Source organism: Taudactylus pleione, unplaced genomic scaffold, assembly GCF_031769625.1.
Source record: "Taudactylus pleione unplaced genomic scaffold, aTauple2 ptg000276l, whole genome shotgun sequence".
In the NCBI taxonomy this organism is placed as follows: domain Eukaryota; kingdom Metazoa; phylum Chordata; class Amphibia; order Anura; family Myobatrachidae; genus Taudactylus; species Taudactylus pleione.
Window position 1 is genome coordinate 12294337 of NW_028284678.1, and position 26321 is coordinate 12320657.

Below are 26321 nucleotides of genomic sequence, written 5' to 3' on the forward strand. Positions count from 1 at the left end.
TCCATTCCCTCACACATGCTGAGCCTCACATGCACACCAGATACCATTCCCTCACACATGCTCACACCAAACTCCCATACATACGTGACTGCATTCCCTCACATGCTGAGGTATCCCATGCATACCAGATTCCCTTCACTCACACATTCTGCACATGCACACCAGACTCCCATACATACCAGACTACTTTCCCTCACATATGCTGAGGTATCCCATACATACCAGACTACTTTCCCTCACATATGCTGAGGTATCCCATACATACCAGACTGCATTCCCTCACACATGCTGAGGTATCCCATGCACACCAGACTCCCATACATACCAGACTGCATTCCCTCACACATGCTGAGGTATCCCATGCACACCATACACCATTCCCTCACACATGCTGAGGTATCCCATGCACACCATACACCATTCCCTCACACATGCTGAGGTATCACATGCATACCAGACTGCATTCCAGCACACATTCTGAGGTATCCCATGCACACCTGAGACCATTCCCTCACACATGCTGAGGTATCCCATACATACCAGACTCCATTCCCTCACACATGCTGAGGTATCCCACGCACACCAGACACCATTCCCTCAAATGCTGAGGTATCCCATGCTTACCAGATACCCTTTACTCGCATATGCTACACATGCACACCAGACTCCCATACATACCAGACTGCATTCCCTCACATATGCTGAGGTATCACATGCACACCAGACATCATTCCCTCACACATGCTGAGGTATCCCATGCATACCAGATTGCATTCCTTCACATGCTGAGGTATCCCATACATACCAGACATCATTCCCTCACACATGCTGAGGTATCCCATACATACCAGACTCCATTCCCTCACACATGCTGAGGTATCCCATACATTCCCTTTACTCACACTACATATGCACACCAGACTCCCATACATACCAGACTGCATTCCCTCACATATGCTGAGCGTCACATGCACACCAGATTGCATTCCTTCACATGCTGAGGTATCCCGTGCATTCCAGATTCCCTTCACTCAAACATGCACACCGGACTATAATGCATATCAGATAGCTTTCCCTCACATATGCTGAGGTATCCCATGCATACCAGACTCCATTCCCTCATACATGCTGCAGTTCTCTTAGCTCATTGGTTCTGTTAGCTCATTGGTTCTGTTAGCTCCATTAAGTTTAGGGCTAGTTGGCTGCAAATAGTGACTCTCGATCATGGTCCCATCTATTCTGTCATTTCCAGAGATTAGCAGAAAATCCAGCCCGATGATGGTCACTATGTACCTCTGCTTATTGTCCTCATCTGAGCACACAGTTATGATGTCAACATTGTTGAATTACCAATATAGAACATTTGAAGTCATTGACATTCTGCCTGGAGCAGAGGGTTAGGGTTAGGCTGCGGCCTGTTAGGGTTGGGGGCATCCACTAGACGATTTTATCCCTGTCCAACCTCTTAACGATTTTCCCTTGAAGTTTCCCTTGAAATTTGATCTTCCACTCTGAACAATTTGCAAAAGATTTGCAAGCGATTTGCAAAAGATCTAACGATAAACTATGTTGTTTCAATCTGTGATTGAGAGCTTTCAGCTATAGTGGGCAGATAGTGGTTCATCGTTTGATTGTTCAGCGTAAACGATGTGTAAACGATTTGTAAGCAATCAAGTGAAATTGACCTGCATGTTCGGTCGATGGAGGAGACGATCAAACGACCAGCGGGAGCGCGCATCGTACATCGTTAGAAACAATTACTGCACGATTTGAAAACTATGTTCAAACGATGTTTGAAAGATTATCGAACGATTATCGAACGATTTTATCATTATCGTTCAATCGTTCAACTTTATCGTCTAGTGGATACCCCCCTTTAAGGCTGCGGCTGGTGACAGTTAGGCTTAGTGGTTAGGGTCATGATCACCTGACCGCTAACCCCAGAAGACACCGCCGGAGGTCCGTTACCAGGGAAGTGAAGCTGCTGTACCGGGACTCCCAATTTTGTCGGCATTCTAATCATGTCGACATTTCATGTCGCCATGAATGTCGGCACTTCAAATGTCAGCATTTTCATGTCTACATTATGAATACCAACAAAGTATACAGAACTCATTCTTATACACACAATACAGTAAGTGACATGCTTTGGCTGTAAATTGTTACACAATGTGTCTACTACAGTTTTCTCCATGGAACAATCTCTTAATTTCCACACATCAAAATTGCAGGCCAGCTCTCTCTCTCTATATATAATATATCCGTACGCTGCGCTTGTTAATTTTCCAGTTGTTACTCTTTATATTCATACTTGCTGACTAATTTCAGCGCGCACATAACTAGGTCATCTCCTGCGGCTTAATTGTCAGAGCGAATAGGTGTGAAAGTGGTAAGTGGGCAGATCTGCATTTATTAACCTTCAAATGTTGCCCAAATCCTCCTAGCCACCCCTCAGGTGGTGCATTTGTTATCCTGGTTGGGGACATAATATTCCTGCATTGCAACCTCTTAATAGAACACAGAGCAAATCCACATCATGAAACTGAAATGGTTCTCATCCGTGTCAGCATTCCCCCATCGTGCTGGAAATGCCTTCACCTGCTGATGTAATAAGCCATGCACGGTCAATTCTGCGGCAGGGCTTAGTGTATCATTTACTTCCAATGTGAATCGAACGATGAGTAATACCCCTTTTACACCAACCGAATAACCCGGGTTATTGCCGGGTCGACCCGGGTCGATGCTCTGTGTGAACGGCTCCCAGAAAAATTTCCCGTGTTGATTTACCCGGGAATCTTACTCTGGTTGAACACGGGTTGTTCCCGGGTCACGAGGCAGTGTGAACGGGTGCTACCCTGCTTATTTGACCCGGCTAGCTCTGAAAGATGCTGATTGGAGCTTCTGGGGCACAGGCAGGTGATGTAATTTGTCAGTGCCCTGCCGAGAGAGACGCACATGAAGCCATCGCTTGCCTGCCTAACCTCCTGCACCACAGCAGCCTGACCAGCAGCCACAAAAGCAGGCAGGCACACAGCCTGCCACAGCCAGAACTGCAGCCTGCACCACAGCCTGACCAGCAGCCACAAAAGCAGGCTGATACACAGCCTGCCACAGCCAGAACAGCAACCTGCACCACAGCCTGACCAGCAGCCACAAACACAGGCTAATACACAGCCTGCCACAGCCAGAACTGCAGCCTGCACCACAGCCTGACCAGCAGCCACAAACACAGGCTGATACACAGCCTGCCACAGCCAGAACTGCAGCCTGCACCACAGCCTGACCAGCAGCCACAAACACAGGCTAATACACAGCCTGCCACAGCCAGAACTGCAGCCCACACCACAGCCTGACCAGCTGCCACAGCCAGAACAGCAGCCTGTAGCAATGCTGTAAGCAGTCCCCACCCCTCTCTTTTGTTGCCTTTTGTGACCTCATCTTTGTCAGCTCTTAAAAAAGTCAATTTTTAATTACATCTATAGGGAAAAGCAGGGATTACCCGGGTTCAGTGTGAACGGGGCAAACCCGGGAATAACCCGGGTCGAATTGCAGTGTAAACGGGGTCTGAAGCCGAGTTCGACCCGGGATTGACCAGTGTTCAAATTCCAGGGTCGGACCCGGGATTTTGGTGTAAAAGGGGTATAAGAGGGGAAGTTGACAGGATATTGGGGAAGAGGGTAGTTGGATTTAATAAAATAGGGTCATCTTAGAGATGGGAGAAATGTATGTGGGTGTACTCAAAGGGTTAGGAAGCTAAAAGTCTCAATCAAGTATTATCCCAGCATAAATACTATGATGTTGGGACTGCTGAGATAAAAGCAAAGTGCATATTAAATAAACACAATATCCCCAGAGAAAACTGTCTTTTTTTTTTTTTTTGTAAATGAGACGTCCTTTCCCCTAAATGGCAGCCTATTATGTAAATGTATGTTTTATAGTGTGCCAGATCCCTTTTATGTGTATTTTTAGTTACTTGGGGCAAAATTTACTAAGCGGCGGTTTGACGGCGGTTTCTATTCTATTCTAAACCCTGGAAGTTTGGTGGCGGTTTCTATTCTATTCTAAACCCTGGCAGTTTGGTGGCGGGTTCTGTTCTAAACCTCGGGGGTTTGGTGGCGGTTTTGCAGCGGTGTCTAAATGTGAGCCCTATTCTATTCCAAAATGTGTTTTGACTGCAGTTTGGCGCCGGTTTTGCCATCTGCAGATTTACTAAGGCCAAAACCGCTGCAAAACTGCCATCAAAACACATTTTAGAATAGAACTGGGCTGTCATTTAGACACCGCTGCAAAACACGCCACCAAACCCCCAGGGTTTAGAACAGAATAGAACCCGCCACCAAACCGCCGGGGTTTAGAATAGAATAGAAACCGCCGTCAAACTGACGGTTAGTAAAATTTGCCCATGATGTCTTGTGAGGGCTGAAACAACATTCTTACTTTCACTCGCTGTAATAGCAGCAGCCCCACTTGTAATACTGACAGTGGGTAAGAATTTGAATGAGATTTTGGGAAAATTTACTAAGCAGCGGGTTCTAAACCCCGGCGGTTTGGTGGTGGTTTTACGGCGGGTTCTATTCTGTTCTAAACCCTGGGGTTTTGGTGGCGGTTTTGCAGCGGTTTCTAAATGACAGCCCTGTTCTATTCTATTCTAAAATGTGTTTTGACTGCGGTTTGGCGGCGGTTTTGCTATCTGCAGATTTACTAAGGCCAAAAACCTTTGTACTTGTTTTGGAACAATGTTTTCACATGTTGGGCCGGTGTGGGTGGCTGGTTATAAGTAAGTATTGTTGACTGTTTTGCTGGTATCAACATAAAAGTTCAACTGTTTGATATATTATAATTTATAAGTATAATTTCTAGGATGCTTTAATTGCTTCAAAGTATTAATGGGTAACGTAAAAAGTACCTACAATACAAACAGGACTTGGCACTTTACGAAGCATTTGGCAGAAATGTTTGTGGTCCCAATTGTGTAAATAATTGGTAATATAGTTTATGTACTGAGTGACCAATTTATTATGGCTTCCAGGCGATTTTCTGCAAAGTAGCTATACTTTGCAGACGTAGGATTTCTGTATCTGTATAAGGAGAGGTGTAGGTATACAGAGACTAGTGAAGTGCATCACTCATGAAATAAAAATTAGACTCTGAACGTGGAATGATGATTGGTGTGCAGCACAGCAGATGCTGATATTTCTTGCATAGATATATCGGCATGTATGGCTGTGTGTACGGGCGACACACTGACTGCCGGTACGTTTGCTGCAGGGACTCTGCGGCGATTGACATCTCAGCTGGGCGGGCACAACTGCCCACCTAATTGCAATGTCATCGCTGATTGCACAAATGCCCGCCTCATTGTGATGTCAGCGCTGACCGTAGAGACACATCGCAGAACGATTGGTAAGTGCGTATGCAGCTTAACTCTACGTTATGCAGAATAGTGGACCTGAATGGATTGCAACATCGATGGTTCTATAGCAGGAGTTTACATGGATGTGCCACAACTGCTATGCAGTCTGCTTACACAGGTCGTTAAATGCAGATGTACTGTATAAAGCCTTGTTTTTAACTTCTGTATTGCCATCCGCGGATATGTCCAATTCAATGGTAACAATCGTGAAATGGTACAAACTGGGCTTTTTACACCCTAAAACAAGGAGCTTCTGGCTGTGTGCTGTGAGACGGGATGTAGTGACTTTACCGCCGCCCGGAATGCCGGCTGTCTGAATCCGACAGTGGAAGGCCGACCCGGGACTAAAGGTAGGCGTCGAAATCCCGACGTCTATCTTTAGCCCGACGATGATATCCCGACGGCCGACATCCCCAACGAAGACAGGCAGGGATAGTTAGCTCTTAACCACAGGGATAGGCATTCCCAGGTGAGACTTAGGGTTAGGCACCTCCCGAGAGGGTTAGGCTAGGCTAGAGGTGTTTGGGGTTAGTCACACCCTGGGTACATCATACTTTCATACAGATTCCCTGTCGGACAATTGGACGGCCTGTAGTGCTGGGAGTAAATCCGGCTAGAAGGTGCCATTTTGCACATTGGCAAATTCATATCACACTGCAGGGGGTTGGGGAAGAATCAGACATATTTGTTTTGTGATGGTTTCCCGTCATTTCTTTATCTGGAGCTCTTCTCCTGGTTCTTGCTAAGTGAGACTCGTTAAGAGAGACCTAGTTGGCTACATGTGAAGTTAATTAAGGATTTCCCTCAATCAAAGTTGGGCCTTGACTCACTGCTGAAGAGTGCGGCATCATAAGATGATAGGGGTCAGAGGGCAAATGTCTCTGACTGGGATTTAACGTCTGATAATCCTCTTACATTGGAGACTTCTAAATATCGTCTCACAAAACAAAGTCTTTCATGTCTGCAGACATAAGACCTAGTGACCCACTGAAAGCACTTCATTGTTACAGTAAATCAAATTTAATACTGTGAAGGGCTATTTATTTTTTTTCTTGCTATATTTTTTTTTTTTTTTTTTTTTTAAGGAAATAACATTTCCAAAGTGCAGCGTTTTCTACACATGCATATTATAAGACACACATTATTACACAATTAAGGTGGAGATTCCCTCACAGGACCTTAATCCTGGGGCCCAGCTGTCTGGGCCTCATACTGTACTTCAGCTCCTTCTCGGCAGCGCAGCGCCAATACAGCTGGTGTCCGGCCATTCCTGCTCTCATATCCCTGTGCTAGTTACAGCGGTCAGAGACGCTCGCAGAGCATCGGATGTGGTGTCGCACTGTTTCCGTCAAGTACCGGAGCGCGACTCGGACTGTATAAATTATGTACATGCAAAGTTTTAATTGTGGGGAACAATATCGTGATGATTCCTAGAAGAGCATTGTGAGGGGTCTCCAAAAAGAATGTTGGGGGCATTGTCCTGTTGTCAGGTCATGTGTTTAGTTATATGTGATGAGATGTATCAAGCCTTCCAAAGAGTAGACAAGTTGCCCATAGTAACCAATTAGCGTCTACCTATCATATCGTAGGGGTCAATCCAATTACCCGTGAAGGGGGACGAGTTGCCATTGCAACGGCGTAGAAATGCTGGCACCTGCACACAAACTCTCGCTCACCGCAGCGCCTTCTCGTGCCGGATTCGCACATTTCTGTACACAGCCCTGTGGGGACTCACGGATAATTGGATTGACCCCGTAGAATATATTTAAAAAATGCTAGCTAGAAGCTGATTGGTTGCTATTCTATGGGCAGCTTCTCAACTTGTCCACTTCTCCATTCTTTAGAAAGTTTGGATACACCTCCCCCAGTATTTCACTATGGAAGCAGAAAATGGTAATCCATGAAGAAAAGTCCTTGCAATTCTGTAATTAAAAAAAACAAAACATCAGAATATGTCAGATGTATACGGAACAAGGGTGCAGACCTGCTGAGGTTTCTGGTACAATTTGGCCAATAGGGAGGTTTTCTCTGGTGTTAGGAAAACTTCAGTGACACCGAATGTCAAACCTTATCACGTTTGTCACAGAGTTACTAGCGCTTACCTGTGGACAAGTTTGTGTGCTGGGAGGAATTAGTGGAGGGCTCTCCCATTATATCAGCAGCCTCTTTGTGGTCGCTTGAAGAGAACCTGGGTGAATGCAGCAGGAAATGTCCAATAGTGGTTCTGACCACAGACAGAAGTATTTGTAGTGCGGCCCCTATAAATGCTTTATACCGCAATAACTAGGCCTAAATACACCTGCTCCAGTGACCTCACCTTCAGGCCTCCCTCTGTGTAAAGCTGGGTAACCAGCGATACGACCCCAGCGCCGACAGGCCAGCATATCAGGCAGTCCGTACACACTGGGCTGGCCCCCGCCGCATATCGCTGCGTGGGATCGTCAGCAGCATCGCTTTGTCTTCCTGCATGAACAAAAGATCGGGGGATGCGGCTGACGACCCCACGGGAGCGCGCACTACACGATTTGTCGATCCGATGCGTCAGAATCTGCCAAATGTTTAGCAATATCATGTAGTGTTTAGGGGCCTTAATTGCTGGACTCCTCTGCTTTCTAATACGCCCAAGCTATGTATCTCTCCCAGAAATCCTTCTTAGATTGTCAGCACTTTGGACAGAGGCCCATTTCCCTGAAGCTGCTTTTCCTCGGTTTGCTGCGCCAATATATACATATACAAAATGTGATTTATTTGACATGAGCAGAACTAGTGTTCTGAGATAATAAAACAAAATAGATTTCTGTATAACTGTCTACGTCTGCGAATGAGCCTCCTAATGAATGCGGTGAACATTTTTTAGCAGCCGAAGGGTTAATAAATCTCTTAAGAATTCTTGGAACCTCTGCAGATTTCTCTGTAACAATGTATCAAATTTTTTTTTTTTTTAAATAATCATTTCCCCTTGATGTAGGGTGAATATGTGAATAATGTATGGAGTCTGTTGTTCTCGTGCCCATACAGCATGGAACGCTGAGCATACTGGCAGAACAGAATGAATAAATTAATAATAAATTGCACTGATAGAATTAAACATTTCTTTATATATATTTCAATTATTTACATAAAAAAAAAATCCTACTTCCAAAATATTAAACCTGATCTTTTATAAACCTGTCGGGTCTCTTAATAGGGCAGCCTTGTTCCTGATCTGTGATGCTTGGTCTTTTAATGCTGGAATAGGTTTCGGCAGGACATTAGTCTGAGACCTGAATGGAACTTAAGTTGCAATTTTGCTCGACCGCTCCCTCTAGTGGAGGTAACCTAATACAATTGTGAACTCAAGAATTTGGCACGTCTACGAGAAACCAATTTAAAAAAAATCAAGAAACCACTTGTTGCAAAGCTATTATTCTTATTAAAATTCCCTTGAAGCTATTTTTTTCTCTACCTTTTCTGCTTATATCTTTTTCTTTCTTTATATGGTCTTTTTTAATTAGTTATGAGGTCACTCTACCTGTACTTTCCTGTCACCCTGAATATGGCTGTAGGGACTGATGGATGGAGGATTTGCTGCGTGTTTTGGCTCGTGGAATGAAGCTCGACCACATTCTTCACACTTATAGCCTGTGACACCATTGTGGTTCCTGTGTCAGTGTCCTCTGGTTACACACCAGATGCAGGAACCCCATATGCACAGTGTACACATCACACTTATAGCCTGAGACACCATTGTGGTTCCTGTGTCAGTGTCCTCTGGTTACACACCAGATGCAGGAACCCCCATATGCACAGTGTACACATCACACTTCTAGCCTGTGACACCATTGTGGTTCCTGTGTCAGTGTCCTCTGGTTACACACCAGATGCAGGAACCCCGTATGTACAGTGTACACATCACACTTATAGCCTGAGACACCATTGTGGTTCCTGTATCAGTGTCCTTTGGTTACACACCAGATGCAGGAACCCCGTATGTACAGTGTACACATCACACTTCTAGCCTGTGACACCATTGTGGTTCCTGTGTCAGTGTCCTCTGGTTACACACCAGATGCAGGAACCCCGTATATACAGTGTACACATCACACTTATAGCCTGAGACACCATTGTGGTTCCTGTGTCAGTGTCCTCTGGTTACAGACCAGATGCAGGAACCCCGTATGTACAGTGTACACATCACACTTATAGCCTGAGACACCATTGTGGTTCCTGTGTCAGTGTCCTCTGGTTACAGACCAGATGCAGGAACCCCGTATGTACAGTGTACACATCACACTTATAGCCTGAGACACCATTGTGGTTCCTGTGTCAGTGTCCTCTGGTTACAGACCAGATGCAGGAACCCCGTATGTACAGTGTACACATCACACTTATAGCCTGAGACACCATTGTGGTTCCTGTATCAGTGTCCTCTGGTTACACACCAGATGCAGGAACCCCGTATGCACAGTGTACACAACAAATTGTTGCATTGGAATAATTTGGACACAGTAGAGGTGTATTGTGCAATTATAGAGTTGCATTAGTTTCTTGGGCATATGTATATTGTTATGTCTTGTGTGAGGATGTTGGATTTATTTTGGGGTTGAGATTGAAATTCTGTAGTTATGTCACATCTGGAGGACTGGAAAACACATTTTATTAAGCGTTAATTATATAGCACGTTCACAGGGATCGTTCATTCATTCCTGTCAGTCCTTGCCCTAGTGGCTCACTGTACCGGACGCCTTCATTTGGGGGAAAAAATGGATGTTTTGTCACTTTAGTTAAATACACAATTTTTAAGAGGAGCATAAAATTATCCTGTTCAACAAATGAACTGGTCAGACTAATCCCTTAACGTGTATCATTTTAATCTGTAACCTTTCTCCACTACTGGTTTTTGTAAACGCGGCTGGCAGGGCAAGACTATTAAGTAAAATATAAGGACACTGCGATAATAATGACATTGTGGTGTTAGTACGTTTTTAGTCTGTGCAGTTATGTTTTTCTTTAGTCAGCTCCACTCTGCAGAACACTCGAGCAGCCTCCATCTGTTGTGGAACTACAAGTCTCAGCATGTCCCGCCAGCCTCTATTAACCAATCTCTCGCAAGCTTTTATGGTGCTGGTCCCTGCTGGCGAGCCATGGGGTATAGAGCACTAAGCAATGGATAGATCAGGGCATTACACTAGTTTCTTAGTGACATTAAGCAGCCTTTTATATCTCATTCTCCAGCCAGTGAAGTTGTTAGACGTGAATGGGGAGGATATAAAGTGACACATACTGTACGTGGATAGGGGCACAAATGCTGGGGCTCTGCTTTGGTATCTGTTCCTGAGAAAAGTGACCATGGACTGTGAGTGTAATCTATGGGTGACGGAAGCCTTGGTGCTGGGCACATTCTCTGGCAGAGCTGAAAGCTGTAACACATGTCTTTCCGCCCATTGTCCTGGAAGGTTTGTGTGGATGTAATGAGTTGTTTTCAGTTATTGGTTACTGGGGACAAACCCTAATATGGGAAGAGCAGGGTCGTCTGTCCGGTACTATATGCCTGTCTTTGTCTCTGACACAGCTCCCTCCCCCCTTCCATCCCCAGTGAAAGCGATACCTGTCTTTTCATGCTCTCCTGGAGGAGAGAGAGGAGGGGTGGAGAGATTTGCCATAGGCTCTGTGATCTGTTTACTTGGCTCCAAGGAAGTGAGCAAAGTAAGACTTTTGTATAGCACCTATAGCTAGGCCTGGGGTACAGGTCTGGGGGCAGCACGGCTGTTTTATGGGTTTACCTGCTGGACAAGGAGAGAGCGAAGATCACAAGCAATGAGCCCCACTGAGAAAGGTAACGCACAGCCCCTATCCCACATGCTGTACATCTGGCTGTAATATTATACCCTCCTTTGTGTTGTGTGGTGGAAGGGATCTATCTGCTGCTGGGGACTTTGTGCCGGGTAAATGCGCTATTCTATGCAGTGTGTGACTGCTGGATCCTAACTTTCTCCATGTGCTGTACAGAGTTTATCCGCCTTCTTTATGTGCTGTATTGTTAGAGCTGTGTGCTCCTCTGCCTGTATGTTACACATTTTACATTTCTGCATCCTGTGACAATTACTGGGGTTTGTTTTTGTTTTTTTAAATGTATCCATGGATTGCAAATGTTTATCTGTTACTGTTGCACAAGGTGCTCTAGGACACACATCAGAGCTTTAATAGAAAATATAGTGTACATGTAGCACAAGTCAGGCTAGTGCACACAGAAAGCATTCATGCTTATCATGCGTATAGTAAAAGTAGAGGGCAATAAGTACCGTAGCTGTGTATCACTTTTTATTACATAGTAAACACTTCTGTGGAGGAAAACCATGAGAACCGCGGGTGCAGTGCATGTGTATGGCGGTAGAGCGGGGAATGTGGTCTCACTGCTATAAGAAGGGGGACTTGCTGTGGTCAGGTCAGGTCAGGCTGGGTGTACTAGATATAATACTGACCAGGGTGCCTCCTTGGGATTGTCTGTGTAAAATGTGCTCAGGGAATCCTAGTTCTTACGTACGTACATTGTGTATATGGGAGAGAGAAGACATTCGCTAAGTGTCAGGGTCCTAGGGCACAGATAAGAAGTTTCTGGCTTTGCCTGTGCTGTGAGCTGCTGCTTGTCAGGGAACAGGTTTTGGAGCACTGGTTAGTAATGAGGATCACTGGCTGTGTGACTCTGTGATGCCTGTGGCTCTGTGGGCAATCATTGTTTTGTGGTAGTAGCATAAGGCGCTTTATTCTGTATGAGCTTACTTCATACACTGCAGTCATAGAGGAGAGCTAGGATCTGAGTCTGAGTCTGACCCTCAGCCGATGTCAGATGGAGTGAAGCGATAGCTTTTCCTTCTGCTTGTGCAGAAAATGTATTGTAGTATTCATTCTAGCACCCTGCTCCTGTCACAACCAGTGCAGTTCCTCTCTCCTGTCTGGGGTGTCGATCTCTGCTCTGGTGCTTCTAGCACACACTGGTCTGTATCTCAGCAGTTTGTTGAATCGGCTAAGTGTGCTAGAAGCACCAGAGCAGAGCGACACCCCAGGAACTGCACAGGTTGTGACAGGTGCATGGTGCCTATATCGGCCGTTCCTGATCCGTCTTATGGGAGTGTCGCTGATGATGGGTTGCGTAAAGAGTCATTCACATGGGATGGATAATCTGCACCTGCCATAGGACTGGTGCAAGTTTTGATGTTGCATCTGAGGACGCGGCAAGCGGCATTTCATTGTATATGGACGCTGAAAGTCGGCGTCTCAGTCCTTGCACATTAATATACGCGACTGTACACCAGGGAAGAACTTGCAGCGATATGAGCGCAAAGTCGCAGACGTGCGACTTTTAAAAGACACACACGGACGCCACTGCGTCTGGTACCACAATCGCCCGCATAGTGCGGTATAGGCCGTATGATGGTAATGGCGTGAGAGAGTCTGTATCTGTAAGATGAATAAGGTGTATATTTCTTCCTATTTCACCTGCAACCAATTAAGAAATTGCACTGGGCTACATAATGTTACTTCATTAGTGGTTTCAAAGGGATGGTGGAAAGAAATCTCCTTTCCCTCTGTCAGCGGGCACTGTGCAACGGTTACCAGGTTGTACGTATCCACAACACTGTAGGCACAAGACATGCATGGTGGATTATAAATGCTAAATGTTTCTTAAATGACCAGCGATACATGTGCATAATTGCATGTGTATCCCTATTCACTTGGCTATGTGAGCTTAAGGGGAATGGATGAAAGAAGGGCAGGGAGGGACCTGCTCGTGAGCGCTTACATTCTAAAAGGGAGATATGAGGGAAAGGGAAGAGGGATTGGGCCGAGGGTCCAGTAGGCTCTCTGAGTATTGAGGGAGCATTTCAAGCATTGATGGTTGACGGAGTCTAATAGAACAAGGGAGAGTGTTCATAGGTTTGGACCACCATGGGAGAAGTCTTTGAGGTGGGCGTCATAGGCAGTAAGGGAGGGAAAAGGCGGCAGTCACAAGCTGATTGAAGGGGGCAGGAGACAGTGGGGATGTAGTTAAAGTTGGAGATTTTTTTGGGGGGGGGGGCTGAGTAAGTGGGTTCTATAGTTTTCTGGGGGAGCTCAGTAAGTGGGTTAACCCCTAAATCTTTCCTGGAAGTTGTTGCCCCCTGTGATAATGAATACATGTGAGTTGGGCAGCACAGTGATTAGCATGGCCGGGGCTGGGGTGTCCACACTACTGGTGTGAAGTTTGCGTGTTCTCCTCATGTTCCCCGAGGGTGCTCTGCTTTACTTCCACAGGCCAAAAACATACGGTAGATTAATTGGCTTATGATGAAATTGACCCTTGTGTGCATGTGTTTGTGTTGAGGAATTTAAACTGCAGGCATTCGCTGTAATGCACTGTGTAATTATTTTGGCACAATTTACAGCATAATGATGATGATAATATGAAGTGATGGGCATAGTGGTTTTATGGCTTTATGTTAGATTTTAACTTTATGCATAAACATGTCTTACAAATGAGTATTTATATTCCTAACTTATTTGCTGACCGCCTGTGTGTTATCAGTTGCAGCCTGGTGGTTCATTAAGGAGGGGAAAGATTCCCAGACTACAAATTGGTGGAACACAATGTTCAGTTGATCCTAGTTCATGCCCTACCAACCTGTGGCTCTCCAGCTGTTGTGAAACTGCAAGTCCCAGCTTGCTTTTCCAGCTAAACGGTGGGAGGGTATGCTGGGACTTGTAGGTTTCACAACAGCTGGAGAGCCACAGGTCGGCCAGGCCTGCCCTAGATCTTTAATTCATAGCCTATTGTACAGTTCTTGTCAGTTCTCCATCTAATAAAAGATCAAAAATTACTAATACAGCGCTATCAATAAGAAAAATAAGCATGCGGCTCGATAGATCATCAATTAATATTGTTTATTAAAACTAAAAGGTGAATAAATGAAGCATACACATATAAATGAAAAACACAAAAATACACATATAAAAAACACACATAAAAAATCAGCAGCAAATGTTTTGAGCAATCATTTAAGTAGGGTTAGTGTCCCAGGGTATAGCTCCAAATATAGGACTGCAAATATTAATATCCTTGTATTATAAAGGACGCAGTTGTGGAATAGACATAATTGCCAGGTCAAGGTGAGTCCTAGGCTGGATCCGATCACAGAGGAGTGAAATTGGTCCTCTTGGAATAAAGTGCAGTGCAGGGGCTCCAATCCTGGTATCCAACAAATAGATAAGTCCTTTGCTAACGTGTTTCGCTGAGTGGCTCTCAGCTTCTTCAGAATCAAATGTAACTCATGCTGCTTGGATGAGGGAGTTTATACCCTTGAATTATCAAGCCGCGTGTAATAATATATAACTTTGGAAGACAATCCTATTATTCATATAGAAAACATCAATAAGTATAAAAACTAATAAAAAAACAAAAGTGCTCTTATTAATTACCTTACATAAGGATAGCGTTGAAAAAAAAAAACGTATGTTCCGTCCACATGATGTGAATATAAGTAATGTGATACGGAATAGACTCAGCCACAATTGGAGGAGAGTCCGGACACATGATATAAACATTAGTCACATGATGCGGACTTGTAGTAACCGCTCGTAGGGAGTATAAATCGAAAAATGATTGAATAGTCCGATCACATGATGTAAACATCGGTCACGTGGTACGGACCAATAATGTCCTCTGATTGGTCAATAGGGTTAACCCAAGGAATAAGGAAAGGAAATAATTGGATATAAAGTATAAGGGTAATTAACATAATAAACACATTAAGAAGGGTGTGGTCATGTAATGTAAATACAAAACACAGGATACGGTCTTGTAATTAGTAAATCAATATTTCATTCATTAACATCTAAATAGGATCGACAATTTTTGGCCAATCTTGAAGAAACATACAGACGAAATATAATATAACACGTCTAACTAATGATAAAACATTGTAAACGTACACTACGAGGAAAGTAAATAACACATATCCGTTGAAAGCGTGTTTATATCTAAATGTTGAAGTGCTCCAAAAAATAATTATTTGGCTAACTATTTAGTATAGCTACAATCCCCATAAAGTATATAAAAAAATAAGTAAATATAAAGATGTATCAGGGGATACATCTATTTTAATATTGAAAAATGTCCACTTTGGTGCAGTTATAACATTCTTATAGGAAAGGTTATGTTCTGTTACAGTACATAGAAGAAACCATCTCGGTTATTAGATGGTCGAGTAATGAATATAATATACCTATCCTAATAGATTGTAATTTGAATAATCACTATCTAGGAAAAAAGGATATATATTTTTTGGTCAGATAATATAGATCTCTCTGATTCATTTTAGTTAGATCGACAATAATTAGAGGCAGGAATCGGGATTTTAATGGGCAATAGAGAGAGAAATATGATAAAAAAGAATAAAAAATAGTATATAAAGATACAGGGTATATAATTATACATCCGCCGGTCACAATCCCGACGCTGGAATGCCGGCTAGTGATTTATGGCACAGAAACAGACAAAAGCCTGCAATTAGTCTCATCAGGTAGCACCTCCCAGTGTATATATAGTCAGGTTGTGCAGTCCAGAAATCTTTTCCATATACGGCTAGTGATTTATGACAGGCATCAAGATACCGACGCCTGTCATCCCGACGCCGGAATGCAGAACGACGCGGGCCTTAACAAGGTAAGTACGGGCGTCCGTCCTCTTAGCCGTGGGGGGGAGGGTTATGTTTAGGGCACCCGAGGGAATTTAGGTTTCGGTACCCCTTGGGAAGGGTTAGGGTTAAGCACCCCCTGGAGTAGGTTAGGTTTAGGCACCCCCCTACGAGGGTTAGGTTTAAGGGGTGGGGGGGGGTTAGGTTTAGGCACTTAAAGGGGGGAGGTTAGGGTTAGGCACTAGGGGGTTGGTTAGGGTTAGGCACCCCTAAAGGAGGGTTAGGGTGGGGAGAGGGGAGGGTTAGCTGTACTTACCTCTGCTGTCTGGATCTCCTCCCTTCGGCCAGCCTCTGTCCGGATTTGAACCGGCGGCTATACAGCAGCCGGCAATACAATCCCATTCCGGATCAGGATCGTGTATCGTCACAAGAGGGGTGAAGGGGACCCTGTCTCCCCCAATGGTGAGCACACGATCCAGGAACCACATACAGGTAATGAGTTCCATAGCTTCATTTAGTCCAACTGGATAGAAAGAGTTAATTTTAAAGATCCAATAAATCTCCTGTCGACACAGGTGGTTGAGTCTTTCACCACCTCTGGGAGTGGCAGAAACATGTTGAATTCCCACAATCTCAAGTGATTTGGGATCACCCCCATGGACTCTGTGGCAGTGACCTGAAACACTGGTGGTTAGCACTCTGTTTATAATGTTTCTACGATGTTCTAGAAATTGTATTTTCAGATTTCTGTTGGTGCGTCCCACATATCTCATGTATATTACATATTTATTTTGTTTCACAATTGATGAAATCTTTGATTTTATATGGTTCTTTATCGCCTATGATGTCTATAGCTAAAGTTCTTCTATTTGTATGTTTGCACTTGGTGCATCTAGTGTTTCCACATCGGTGGAATCTGGCCGGTCTGCTAGGTATCCAGTGGTCTCCGCTACCTCTCTCCTTCTGCCTGCTCCCATCTTGCCCACCTCCTTAATCTCTTCTTATCATCAGGCACTGTCCCGTCTGCATTCAAACATGCTCTTGTCTCCCCATTCTTAAAAAACCTACCCTTGAGCCTAACACTCTCTCCAACTACCGTCCCATCTCTCTCCTCCCTTTTGCCTCCAAGCTCCTTGATCGTGTTGTTTACAATCTCCTTTCTTTCCTCCTGCTCCCTACTTGACCCTTTTCAGTCTGGCTTCCGTTCTCTCCACTCCACTGAAACTGCCCTCACAAAAGTCAGCAATGACCTCCTTGCTGCTAAATCCAAGGGCCACTACTCTCTACTCATTCTCCTTGACCTCTTTGCTGCTTTTGACACTGTGGACCACCCTCTCCTTCTGCAAATCTTTCACTCCCTTGGTCTACGTGACATTGCCCTCTCCTGGCTATCCTCCTACCTCTCTGACTGATCCTTCTCTGTTTCCTCTCATGACTCCTCTTCTTCCCCACAGTTTCTTACAGTAGGTATTCCCCAAGGTATTGTTCTTGGACCTCTCCCTTTCTCACTCTATACGTCTTCACTAAGTGAACTCATCAGCTCTTTTGACCTCCAATATCATCTCTATGCTGATGACACTCAGATCTACCTTTTCACCCCTGACCTCTCCCCCTCTATCCTCACTCGGGTCTCCAACTGTCTCTGCCATCTCTTCCTGGATGTCCCAGTGATTTCTTAAACTTAATATGTTTAAGACTGAGCTAATCATTTTCCCACCCCCAACATAACCACACTTTCCACCATTTCTTTATCAATTCATGGCACAACTATCTCGTCTAGCCCCAAAGTGCTTTGCCTTGGAGTTATCCTGGACTCATCCCTCTCCTTCAAACCACATATCCAGAATCTCTCGCAGTCCTGTTGTTTTCATCTTAAAAATATCTTCAAGATTAGACCCTTTCTCACCCAGGATACCACTAAAACCCTTATACACTCATTGGTCATCTCCAGATTGGACTACTGTAACCTCCTCCTATCTGACCTCCCCAAATCCCTTCTCTCCCCTCTCCAGTCTGTCCTCAATGCTGCTGCTCAGGTCATCTTCCTCTCAAAACGCTTTGCATCTGCCTCCCCTCTCCTACAAGCTCTCCACTGGCTCCCCTTCCCTTTCAGAACCCAATTTAAGGTTCTCACACTCGCTTACAAAGCACCTCAGCCATTCCTCTCCCATTTACATCTCGGATCTCATCTCCCTTCACTCTCCTGCCCGCCCTCTTCGTTCAACAAATGCACGCCGCCTCTCATGCCAATTGATTACTTCCTCCCACTCCCGCCTCCAAGATTTTGCCCGCGCTGCTCCCCACCTTTGGAACTCTCTCCCGCTTCCCATCAGACTCTCCACCTCTCTTCAATCCTTAAACGGGCTCTCAAGACCCACTATTTCATCAAAGCCTTCCAGTTCTCATTTTAACTTGCTGCTACATACTCCTTCGTCCCTGCCTACCCCATCTGTGCCACACCTGTTTGTCTGTCGCTCCCCTTTAAAATGTAAGCGCTTATGAGCAGGGCCCTCTACCCTCTTGTGCTTCTCCTTACTCTACTTTCATCTACTTCTTACTCTCTACTGGGGCAACTAACACTTGGTTGCTTTGCATTGTTGCTTATCTGGGTGTTATGGTCACAAATGTAGCAATGTATATTATCCATGTCCTGTATAGTATTGTTCTGTACTTTAAATCAAGCTATTTGTTTATGTACTCTGTAAGGCGCTACGGAACACTTGTTGTGCCATATAAATAAATGATAATAAAAATTATCTGGAATACTTTGATTGGAAATGTTTAGATAGCTAGGAGCTAGTTCTCCATCTAGTGCTTATACCTTCTAAGGGTAAGTACATAAAACGGGTAGACCTGTACATAATTTGAAAATATAGATGTTTGTTTCTATAGTAAATCTGGTATTGGTATACATTAGCTGACAATCAGGTGTCGGTGTGCAAAATGACATTATTGTTTACTATGGAGAGAAGTCTTGCTGCTGTAGGTACTATTGAAGTACTGGTTATATAGTTGTCTAACTGCTATATTGGGTCAAATGTAATAGGGTGAGGGTTTAGAAAATGTGAAAGTTTAGCAGTAACCTCTCACATTGGTCGAGTTTACTGCTATACTGTCGCATTTTCTAAACTCTCACCCTATTACATTTGACCCATTGTCTTTTGGATGTATAAACTGTAGTTGTTTTGTGGTTTATTGCAAAATAACAAATACTACAGTCCTCTGAGACGCCCTATGCAGGTGCTTGCAGTAATATTTTCCTAATTAACCGTCTGCATGTTATTTGCATTCGGAATACAGCCTTTTTTTACTGACCTATACTGGTGTGCTGTAATGTGTGTGTGTTTTTCTTCTAATATTAGTATCCTGTTGTGATAACTCTTGTGTACTTCTGCAAAGTCTGGAATTGCTTCCAGGTACATTTTCGGGAGGTGGAACTGGTGTCTTTGAGTACATCTGTGAGACTGGAATCTTTTGTCTTTTGGGTAGATTTATGGGATCAGGATTTGATTTCTATAGGAAACTCTATGGGATCTTGTATAGCGATCTAGGAACATCTATGGGATCTTGTATAGCTGTCTCTGGGTACATCTATGGGAACTTGTATAGCTGTCTCTGGGTACATCTATGGGATCTTGTATAGCTGTCTCTGGGTACATCTATGGGATCTGGAATTCCAGTCTCTAGGTACATCTATAAGATATGGAACTGCTGTCTCTGGGTAAATCTTTGGTCCTCAGGACCTCATACAGTGCATGTTTTCCAGGTCTCCTCACAGATTCAAAAGTCATACCTTTTGAGAAAGTCACGTGGGTGTTACGAAACGCGTCAAGGACTCCACCTACTGGTTTTTACTTACCCAGTTGAACCCATTTCCATCTCATTCCTTTACAAGCTCGGCCGGGTCCCATACAGCTGCTCATAGAAGTACTGCTCTCTGCACAGCCCGAGGACGCTCGGATAAGCGGCCCTGCTCACATAGATCTGCAGCTTTTCATTCAAGAAGCGTGAGATAGTACCCGGCAGTTGCCGTGGTTGATGACACTGGTAAACTCATTATATACAGTTACTATTTTAATAGATAATCAACTGGAAAATTCCGGGACATGAACATTTATAAAGGAGTTCCTTTAATATCTATATCGGCTCCCTTGCTTCTATTCAGGATAACCCTGGTTTCTCTTTCCTTCACACAAGATTCCATGTTGCAATATATCCTCCTTGCAGTGACCACTATATATTAAATGGATTACTTTTTATATTTTTTTCTCACAAGTGACTATCACTACAGAATCTCAAGGCTGGTTTTTGAAACTTGGTTTTATTATTGAAATACAGATACATTGTATCTCTTATCTTGAGATCTCATATTTAGCAATACACCATTGTATTTATATGTGTATTTACTATTGTATTTTTTTTTTATTTTAGATCAATATAGCAAATATTTCTCTTTTGATATATTAAACCGATGATTGTCATTTATCTTTTGACCCAGTATTCATGTTTTTATTTTACTCTGTGGTATTACACTTATGCTGCATTTCTAGAGTTGGTCTGCGCGGCTCTTATATATTTGTGTAGACATATTTACAGGTTAGCTGGTGGGTTTGACAGCTTTGTTGGACTGGAGCTGTCTATGGACATTCCAACAGCTGTTTGGGGACACTCCTTGCTGAGTGCGTATTGAGCTCATGACTTACTGTCATTGTTCATTAAGGCAAGAATGAGGCAAAACCAAACATTAGTTTCTAAAAAGAATTTCTAAAGGGCACATTGGATTATTACCCGCAATAAAGAATCTGTGCTGCTGATGACATTAGTTATTGTCTCTTAAGTAGGCCTGCGAGCTGCGCTTATTTTTGTCAGGTCTATAGGATCAAGAATATTGTTTCTTTGTGGGTTTCTAGAAGCTAAAGCAATCATTTTACTGTGCGTGTATGGAAATATATGTGGGATTGGTGTCTACTGTGCCTTGGTAGGGCATTGGGATGACTGGTGTCCCTACGTAGTACTGTGTTTGTGACTGTTCTTCCTACATGAGCACTGAAGGTTATACAACTGGATCTGTGAGATATGAGTCTGTTGTGTCTGGGTGGTAGGGCTATGTGATCTGTGTCTGTTGTCACTTGAATGTAGGTCTGTGGCATTTGTGATCGTTGTTCCTGTGTTGTGGGTCTGTGAGATCAGAGACTGTTGTCCCTTGGTAGTCGGTCTGTGGGATCTAAGACTGTTGTCCTTGGGTGATAGGAACAATAATCTCTGATATCACCAACCTATGTGGTAGGTGGTTGGGACTGGAAAATGTTGTCCTTAGCTGGTAGGTTTTGGGATCTGAGACTGTTGTCCCTGGGTGATTGGTGTCTGGAATTGAAGAAATTTGTCCCTAGGTGGTACTTCTGTGAGATCGAAGACTTGTTTGTGGGACCTGAGACTGCTGTTCCTGGGTGGTAGATCTGTGAGATCGGAGACTTGTCCCTGGGTTGTAGATCTGTGGGACCTGAGACTGTTGTCCCTGGGTGATGGGTTGGTGAAATCAGAGAATGTTGTTCCTAGGTGGTAGGTTTGTGGGACTAGAAAATGTTGTCCTTAGGTGGTAGGTTTGTGGGATCGAAGACTTGTCCCTGGGTGGTAGATCTGTGGGATCTGAAACTGTTGTTCCTGGGTGATGGGTTTTTGGGATTGGAGACTTGTTCCTGGGTGATGGGTCTGTGGGATTGGAGACTGCTGCTCCTAGCTGTTAGATCCGTTGTTTCTTTGGTTTTGAGAGCTGCTATTTTTTCTTTGCAGATTGCACCAGTTTATGGCTTATATTTTTGGATGATTGATTTTTTTTTGGTTCTTGTGGTACTAGATTCTAGAAGCAGACAGGTTAAACAAGCAAACACATCGTATACCATACAGTACTCTTAATTAGGATACACATGTTGACATTATTTGTAATACCTTTGGGATGTCTCTGCAGGTGGCTCTGTGTTTTTTTTTTTTTCTCCAACACTTCCCAGGACACGGGTTATGTAACCGCTGCACGTATTATTAGTTTATGTGCAGAGTGAGTTGTCTCCTGATGCCAGAAAAATTACATGAATATTGTCCTGCTGTTACCTGGTCTATACATTGATTGCCATACCGGACAAGAAGCCAGGATTGCTTCAGAAGTCTGGATGATAAGTGGGTTAGATTTATTTATTTTTACTTTTTTTTCCTACCTGATTTCAGGCCCTGGGACTAACACATTTTAGAAAGCTCTTTGTGTAACTCATATTTGTGCCAGCCATCCTCTTCCACCTTGCAGGTCAAGGCCCCCATACATCAGCAATTGGTTGCAGCAATCGTGCAATTTGCAATCGATTGTGTATAAACACATTTCCCTTTTTCAATCGATTGCAGATTGTGGCAATTCTGCAATCGATTGAAAAAGGAAAAGGTTTTTATACACAATTGATTGCAAATTGCACGATTGCTGCAATCAATTCCTGATGTATGGGGGCCTTTAGTTCCGGGAAGCCCACCTGCAGTCCCCTAACGTGTAATTATGCTCTTTAGGCTCACTGTTTGCAATTACTGGCGTTGTGCATATTTGGTGCTACAGTAACAAAGTAATTGTTCACGATATTATTATGTAGTATGTGAGTGTAGTGACTAGCCGTCATTGCAGTTTGGGCTGTGCTAACCATTGCCCCTAGTTGTGGCGTCTTTTGTTATTTTATACATTTAGAAGTTTGCAGATGCAGTGTTATGGGACCTTGTGCGCGACCTGTTATTCACCACCATGCTAGACTCAGAATATACAAATGCATTATTGCCAGTGTACTTTTTGGGGATTTATCAATTCTTGGAGAGAGATAAAGTGGAGGAGTTGCTAATAGCACAGCCTGTAAAATGACCGTTAGAAATGGATTGATTGGTACTTTAGTTCTCCCCAAGATTTGATAAATCTCCCCCTTAATGACAATGATATACACTACCTAGCAATTTCTGCCCCCACTCTCCTCCATAGAAACACTACAGAACGCAGCCACTTGAGAAAGCAGAGAAATTTTCGGGAAAAGGCCTTTACGTTTGCAGTCTCAGCTGAACACTGACATTTTGACACCTAATGCAAAAGGCTGAAGATCTCTGAGGAGGTCTGTGCAATGTGCCTAAAGCGACATGCACTTTAATGTAGTGTTGATGGCTTAATTGTTAGCGTAATGCCATCACCTCATCAGACAGGAGCAGGGCTAAATAATGACTGCGGGATCAGCAAATATATCACAGTGTTCTATGGAGTACGAGGATAAAACCTACCTGTCCCTCCTGACGCATTCAGTAACTCTGAGACTAATGAATGTCAGTTGGGGACAATTGGGAAACTAACAAACAAAAGAAAACCACAAGAGGTTGTGATAGGGAGTGTAGTGCAAAACAGTGTGTTAATATCTGTTTAGTCACACATTCTTAATTTGTTGCTATAATTCCATTATGTATTAGGACTTGGTAATAAGGTTGATGGTAGCTTATCGGGATTTACCTGAATGGGGAATTAACTTTTTATATGCTTTTATGTATTGAGTGTTGGCAGCTACTCTCTTGTCTAAGGAGATATATATATATATACACTATAGAATGTATAATGTGTGTTACAAGCCTAATAAACACTTCGGTGCTCCCCTATTCAGTAATGCCATGTCTTTGTTTACAATATACAGTATGAGTGATGAGCGGTTCAGCACAGAAGTCAAACCTGAAACACTCATCTCTAAAATATATATATATATATATATATATATATATATATATATATATATATCATAATTTTCTGTTAATATCAATGTACAAAGTTTTGGTGAACCGTTTGTAAACGGTAAAAAATATCCCAGTCTTTTTTTGAGATTACCAGGATTAAACTCAGGATTGTGATTATAGTCTTAAAAAAATAAATAAATTAAAATTCCACACTTTTTAAAATATGATATTTTTGTTTGTTCACCTAAAAAGAAAAAAAAAAAAAAGTTGCCAAGTTTAATCTTTTGAAGACTGGCAAAACCATAATATGCATGACATAGTAATTAAAATAGCAATCAAGTATTAATGAACGTAAACATCTTTACAATCAGACCTTTGTAATTTTTCAAGTAACCCAACATGAAAATGGTTAGCCTTCAATGGAAAATTAGCCTCTTTCTTTATAAAACATAAATGAATGCTAGGTTGTGATTGCATTAAGGAAAAAAACAGCAGATGACTCCAATGACAAAGGTAATCAAATAATTAACTTAGTATTGATTCAAATACACAAGCAGAAAGAGTAGCAAGTATGAAACTAACCAAGTACAAAACAGTCAAGTTTTGGGTAATGATTAGACAACTTGGAGACACTTGAGAAAAGTAGTGTTAAATTTGTAAATAAACCTTTTAATACATTCCTGCCTATAAACCTCTAAGATTCACCTGCCTAGAACCTCTAAGACAAAACCCTGCCTAAAACCTCTAAACAGAACGCTAATTGCGTACGCAGTTTAACCGCAAATGAAGACAGGAGTGGAATCTGTGTTTCCAACGCACAAGTATTATTCAGGTAAAAGTACAGTCAGTTACACGCAATCTATACATACATAATTTAGGCGTAAAAGGAAATAATTCAGACCAAGTACGGTTATACATATGCTGCGCCTCCGGACCCAGAGATAGACTTCTGACTAGATATCCTCAGTTCACCCAAAATTCAGCATGAACTCGCAAACCAGTGTTTGGACACATGTATTTATTCCCCCCCAGACTGAAACAGGACAAAGGGGAAACTTCCTGCTGATCTGATTGGTTCCCAGAGGAGGAGCATATGTAACGACACATTTAACAGGTTGTTTCAAATAGACTTTCCCTGCCTCTAACAGCCGGGGTCTTTCTGGTAACGCCTCCTGTACTTTATCTGCATCCAGGGATTCCCAATTTGTATGTAAAAATACCCATTGTCTCTTCCTATTTACTTCTACTCAGACAGCTGGTTTTTCCCGTTGCCCTTGGTAGGTAAACAAAAACATTGCCATCTGTTCTTCGCTCCTGGGTTATAACTTGAATGAATGCTGACCACACAAAATGGTGTCTTGCGATCTCATTTCCAACATGGAGTCTTGCGGCCATTCGCAAGATGGCATCGCTGCGATTAAATTTTAAACTGAACTTGTCTCACTCAATTATTCAGCTTCGACAGTCCACCCTTTGATAGCAAACAACATGCTATCACAATCTGCTATTTGAATCTGTTTAGCCATGCATGAGAATATACCGTTCAATGTTATTATGGTATGACACAGTATGGTCATTTGAACCATTCAGATAATGCGTCTCCGGGAGGGACATAAAACTGCCCTTATACGCACACCGCGGATCCTTAAGGGATCATGGGAAAGATGTGGGGATGCACCTATCCTATAAGGAGAGCCTTGGAAGGGGTTGGGACTGCATTACCTAAGATGACTTAAAACAACATAAACGTTATATCCATGCACGACCACTCAAACTCAGGCTACATTGTTATACACTACGTCATAACTCAGGATTGAAATACAGTTCTTCCTTATTATTATTATTCACATTTTCACAACAATTTACTGTACTGAAATTGGACCGGCACTCCCCTGATTTGGTATAGCACTCCTCCTCCTGACTCCACTCCATCAGCTCCGCCATCAGCTCACATCTCCTTTATTGGTCCCCCATCACAGACACCGAGCATCCCCAAACAGATCATCATGACAACAAAAAAATAAAACTCTGGGAAAAAAAAAGAACTAGGATGACCACAGCAGACCACTCCATTGCTTGAAGCACTGATCTACACATTTCTTTAGCTCAGATATCTCACCGTCACCTTTTTAATCCTTCCGGCACACGCTCGCAATCGACAGGTCCACGTTATCGGCCTTGTCTCTGCCTTGTATCTCCACCGGTTTGTTAACCTCCCTATAGTGAGCGGAATGGATCCACGTATCTTCCCTGGCCACCCTTTGAGGATGCTGTATCGTCAGATACGGACCTTTCCACCGATCAGTCAAACAACCTGAGCTAAAAAAAATTTGGATCATAACAAATTCTTCCAGATTTGACATCATGACAGGTTGCATTAGACATGTTAGTTAATAACACTTCCATTTTCGGTTATTCTCATTCATCTTCGTGAGACCCTGCACAGTAACCTCATTATCAATTTTTCACATGAGGCTGCCTGTTTGAACAGTATCTCAAAGGGGGGCAAATAAAGGAAAAGACAGTCTGGG

At 43.2% G+C, this 26321-nt stretch overlaps 1 protein-coding gene across 5 annotated transcripts in view; it reads left to right on the forward strand.

The window, feature by feature from the left end:
* TIAM1 (TIAM Rac1 associated GEF 1) overlaps positions 1-26321 on the forward strand; it is a 317485-nt gene that overhangs the window by 88379 nt on the left and 202785 nt on the right. Inside the window, exon 1 of one of the 5 annotated variants that reach the window (XM_088481652.1) lies at positions 11073-11228. The exons of the other annotated variants lie outside the window; for them this stretch is intronic. The gene's annotated coding sequence lies outside the window, so the exon portion shown is untranslated. Of the gene's footprint in view, positions 1-11072; positions 11229-26321 lie in introns of those variants that run through there. 5 annotated transcript variants of the gene reach the window in all.